This window comes from Hyla sarda, chromosome 3 (assembly GCF_029499605.1).
Source record: "Hyla sarda isolate aHylSar1 chromosome 3, aHylSar1.hap1, whole genome shotgun sequence".
Classification (NCBI taxonomy): Eukaryota; Metazoa; Chordata; class Amphibia; order Anura; family Hylidae; genus Hyla; species Hyla sarda.
In genome coordinates, this window is record NC_079191.1 from 270480956 (window position 1) to 270486955 (window position 6000).

Genomic DNA, 6000 nt, shown 5'->3' on the forward strand with positions numbered 1-6000 from the left:
GTGTTTTGGGTGTAACATCCTCCCCCATGGTCTGTCTCCTAAATATTAATGTGAAAACTATTGCTTCTTCTCCATACTTTAACAACGGCTAAATACTTAATAACATATTGGTGGGAACAGAGACATATGCCCTCATCTCTGATGCTAATTAATTAAAAATTAAAATGTAGCAGCACTTTCTTGAGCCTTTGTCAACAGAAAAACCTGCTCGCTAAGGCAATCAGTGGCTGCGTTGTGACATTGCTTTGGCCACTGATGGACAGCAGGGACTGACACTGAGGGATCGATGATGGCAGGGGAGCAGGGAAGATAAGTACAGGATTTATTTCTGTTTATTAACAGCCTGAGCACAGGTAGAAAAAAATAATTTCTAAAATACCCCTTTAAGTGTTCCTTTAATGGAGTTGCGGTTATTTGCTTATTTCTGGGCAGAAAATCACATATTGTTTTCATGGTTCATTAATACCAAATCCATTCAAGTCACTGTTGTCGACTTTCCACTGCTGTGAGATTTATCTACCGCACTGCGTAGGTAATTGGAATGATTATTTCAAACTTCAGTCAGGTGAAAAACATATGTTTTTCTTGTTTATATGAAATATTGACCACACAAGAGGCAGTTTATCCATGGTAATACTTTAAATGTTTAATAGACTGTTTAAAGAGGACCTGTGGCCAACCCCCCAAAAATGACATTTCATTATCATTTAATACAGTATCTTACAGTTTCTTGATATGTACCAGTGCCCTGATCACACACCTTTTTTACAGTTTCCTAATATACCTTCCTAGTTCTGAGATATTTGGGTTTAAAGTTTGTCTGACAATTCAGGGAATTAGATGGGTCTGAATTTAAAGGGGTATTCCAGGCCAAAACTTTTTTTTATATGTCAACTGGCTCCAGAAAGTTAAACAGATTTGTAAATTACTTCTATTAAAAAATCTTAATCCTTCCAATAGTTATTAGCTTCTGAAGTTGAGTCACTGTTTTCTGTTTAACTGCTTTCTGATGACTCACGTCCCGGGAGCTGTCCAGCTCCTATGGGGATATTCTCCCATCATGCACAGCTCCCGGGACGTGACATCATCATTGAGCAGTTAGACAAAGAACTTCAGAAGCTAATAACTATTGGAAGGATTAAGATTTTTTAATAGAAGTAATTTACAAATTTGTTTAACTTTCCGGAGCCAGTTGATATATATAAAAAAAGTTTTCGCCTGGAATACCCCTTTAATTTTAATAAAGGGAGTGAATATCTGGTGGGATTATAGAGTCAGGTGTGTGAGTGTTGTACATTGAGGAGTATATATTAAGAATACATACCCGCTGACTGTATAAAACCTGATCACTCCCATTATGAAAATTAAAGTACTCCGGTAGAAAACATTTTTTTTTTATTCAACTGGTGCCAGAAAGTTCATCAGATTTGTAAATTACTTCTATTCAGAAATCTTAATCCTTACAGTACTTATCAGCTGCTCTATGCTACAGAGGAAGTTATTTTCTTTTTGCATTTCTTTTCTGTCTGACCACAGTGCTCTCTGCTGACACCTCTTTCCATGTCAGGAACTGTCCAGAGCAGGAACAAATCCCCATAGCAAACCTCAGACAGGTAAGTTACATCCATCTGACTGATTCCCAGAATTGTCAGACAAACTATAAACCCAAATATCTCAGAACTAGGAAGGCATATCAGGAAACTGTAAAAAAACAGGTGTGGGATCGGGCACTCGAATTTAAGCAATTTAAAGATATAGGGGAGATTTATCAAGACTTTATTTATTTGCACCTAAAAATCCATATTATGGCTTATTTTGCGCCACCAATTCTACTTTGCTGTGACATTAGTCATTTTACCCAAAAATCCACGGCAAAACAGAAAAAAAATCATTGTGCGGCAAAATTGAAGAAAAAATTCAATTTTGTAACTTTTGGGGGCTTCTGTTTATACGCAGTGCATTTTCGGGTAAATTTTTTGTGCCGTGATCTGAAGTTTCTTTATCGGTATCATTTTTGTTTTGACTGGACTTTTTAATCGCTTTTTATTCACTTTTTTATGGTATAAAAAGAGACCAAAAAGACGCTATTTTGGACATTGGATTTTTTACATGTACGCCATAGACCGTGCGGTTTAATTAACGATATATTTTTATAGTTTGGACATTTACGCACGCGGCGATACCACATATGTTTATTTTTATTTACACTGGTTTTTTTTTGGGGGGGGGGGGAAGGGGGGTGATTCTGACTTTTATTATGGAAGGGGTTAAATCATCTTTATTAACACTTTATTTTCCCTTTTTTTTTTTTTTTGCTTGAGTGTTATAGCTCCCATAGGGGGCCATAACACTGCACACACTGATCTTCTACACTGATCACTGCCTGGCAATAGCTGGGCATTGATCAGTGTTATTGCTGCTCGACTGCTCCTGCCTGGATCTCAGGCACGGAGCAGTCATTCGGCGATCGGACAGCAAGGAGGCAGGTATGGACCCTCCAGCGGTCCTGCAAGCTGTTCAGGACACCGCGATTTTATTGCGGCGGTCTCGAACAGCTCCACGAAGTTAACCGGCAAAGTTTAGCGGGAAGGGGTTAAGAGTCTCCTCTGTTCTCCACTCGTTACCTGTATTAATGGCACCTGTTTGAACTTGTTATCAGTATAGAAGACACCTGTCCACAACCTCAAACAGTCACACTTCAAACTCCACTATGACCAAGACCAAAGAGCTGTCGAAGGACACCAGAAACAAAATTGTAGACCTGCACCTGGCTGGAAAGACTGAATCTGCAATAGGCAAGCAGCTTGGTGGGAAGAAATCAACTGTGGGAGCAATAATTAGAAAATGGAAGACATACAAGACCACTGATAATCTCCCTCGATTTGGGTCTCCATGCAAGATCTCACCCCAGGTTGTCAAAATGATCACAAGAACAGTGAGCAAAAATCCCGGAACCACACGGGGATCTAGTGAATAACCTGCAGAGAGCTCGGACCAAAGTAACAAAGGCTACCATCACTACGCCACCAGGGACTCAAATCATGCAGTGCCAGACGTGTCCCCCTGCTTAAGCTAGTACATATCCGGGCCCGTCTGAATTTTGCTAGAGAGCATTTGGATGATCCACAAGAGTACTGGGAGAATGTCATATTGTCAGGATCCGGAGTGGTATGCAGGATAGACACAGGTAGTGGATCCTCTATGTCAGTGAGGTGATGGCGTGGGCCGTACCAGGGGAACGGAGTCTAAGGGGTTGCTGGTTTTCACCAGAGCCCGCCGCAAAGCGAGATGGACTTGCTGCGGCAGGTAACCCCCAGGTCGTTCCACCCAAGAGCGACTCAACCTCACTGACTGCTGAGTCAGGCACAGTACAGAAGGACTAGGCAAAAGGCAAGGTCAGACATAGCAGAAGGTCAGGGCAGGCAGCAACGGTTCGTAGTCAAGGGCAACGGCAAGGGTCTGGATACACAGGCAAAGGACAAATGGGAACGCTTTCACTGGCACAAGGCAACAAGATCCGGCAGGGACAGGAAGGGGAAGTGGGTTAATATAGTGTATGGAGGTGATTGCACTGATTGGGCCAGGCACCAATTAGTGGTGCACTGGCCCTTTAAATTTCAGAGAGCCGGCGCGTGCGCCCTAGAGAGCGGGGCCGCGTGCGCCGGGACGGGACAGAAGGAGGACTGGGCAGGTGAGAGTCATGGGGCGCCATCCGAGAGCGGGCACGTCCTGGCCTCGGATCACGTCCCCTTCGGTGACTCGGGAGCAGCGCTCGCTCCGGGGAGGCAGCGGGACCCGGAGCGCTCGGCGTGACACATATGGTCACATGAAACCAAAGTAGAACTTTTTGGTAAAAACCCAACTCGTCGTGTTTGGAGAAGAAAGAATGCTGAGTTGCATCGAAAGAACACCATACTTACTGTGAAGCAAGGGGGTGGAAGCATCATGCTTTCGGGCTGTTTTTCAGCAAAGGGACCAGGATGACTAATCCGTGTAAAGGAAAGAATGAATGGGGCCATGTATCGTGAGATTTTGAGTGGAAACCTCCTTCCATTAGCAAGGGAATTGAAGATGAAACGTAGCTGGGTCTTTCAGCATGACAATGATCCCAAACACACCGCCCGGGCAATGAGGTAGTGGCTTTGTAAGAAGCATTTCAAGGTCCTGGAGTCGCCTAGCCAGTCTCCAGATCTCAACCACATAGAAAACCTTTGGAGGTAGTTGAAAACCCGTGTCCAAGTCCCAAAACATCACTGCTCTAGAGGAGATCTGCATGGAGGAATGGGCCAAAATACCAGCAACAGTGTGTGAAAACCTTGAGAAGACTTACAGAAAACGTTTGACCTCTGTCATTGCCAACAAAGGGTATATATGACAAAGTATTGAGATGAACTTTTGTTATTGACCAAATACTTATTTTCCACCATAATTTGCAAATAAATTCTTTAAACATCAGACAATGTGATTTTATGATTTTTTTTCTCTCATGTCTCATAGTTGAGGTATACCTATAATGAAAATTACAGGCCTCTCTCATCTTTTTATTATTGCACAATCAATGGCTGAGTAAAAAAACTTTTCTGCCCCACTGTATATACTGTGTTATTGCAATAAGATATGAATTCATGTTAGAGCAAGTTTAGACCCTGACAAAGGGTCATCAGGACATAGTGAACTCTTGGCCAACATCACATATGGGTAATATGGGTGCATTTCCAAGCCTAAGTTATGCCTACAAGCCGATGCCACCCACTGGTCATAAAGTGATGGCATATCCTTGCAATATGCAATCCTTTTATGAGATGGGAATACCCCTATAATAGGGATCAGCTTTACCAGAGATTTTAGTGCTGTGGTCCCCCATGAGTGGCATTCTGTTCCCTCAAGCAGTATTTTTTATCCAGTGCACCACGACATGTGACCATAGATGTCACAATGTTACCTCCACTGGGTCTGCACAGTGTAATGCTATGGAGAAAGCAGAGTGACGTGTAAGGCTAGGTTCATACGGCCTATGTCCAGGGCCGTTTGAAGGAATTTGGGGGCCGCAAGCAAAATAGACATGTAGGCCCCCCCCCCCTCCCCACAAGGGGCATTATATGTGAGGGGCACAGGACAGGGGTATTTTAAGTGAGGGGCGCATTTCAGTGGGGCATTATATGGGAACATGACCGGGGGGGGGGGCCCTGTCATGTGCCACTCACAGATAATGCCTCCCTATCATATACCCCTCATATATAATACCCCCTGTCCTGTGCCCCCCACATATAATGCCCCCCTGACATGTGCCCCTCACATATAATGCCCCCTGTGCTGTGTCCCTAATATATAACACCCCCTGTTCTGTTCCCCCCCCCCCCCCACATATAATGCCCTATGTCCTGTGCCCCTCACATATAATGCCCTCATCATGTTCCCCTCACATATAATGCCCCCTGTCCTGCCCCCTCAGGGGGCATTATACGTGAGGGGCACATGACAGGGGGGCATTAGGGGCACAAGTCAGGGGGGCATTATATGGGCACATGACAGGGGGGCCCTGTCATGTGCCCCTCACATATAATGCCCCTCTGTCATGTGCCCCTCATATATAATACCCCATCCTGTGCCCCCCACATATAATGCCCAATGTCCTGTGCCCCTCACATATAATCCCCTTAACCATAGTGCCCGAGCAGCTTTCACCTTTCTCAAACGCTGCTCTGTTCTTGCAGTGTGTGAGCCGCGGGGACGTAATCTCCGGGCGATGGTGTGACGTCATTGTGCCGGCCTGCCGTGGATGGTGTCCCCGCAGCTCCCACTGCGTGAACGGAGCAGCGTGTGTGAAAGGTGAGAGAATAGTGGAGTGGGACAGCTGACAGCTCCCGCTCCACCATGCTACAGGACAGGAGGGGCTTTAGTCTCTGCCTCTTGTTCCGCTCCAGGCTCTCGCACTGCTGGCCCTGCCGGCCGATAGGGCGAGCTGCTGAACCGGGATAGGGGCAGGAGGATGGCCCGGCA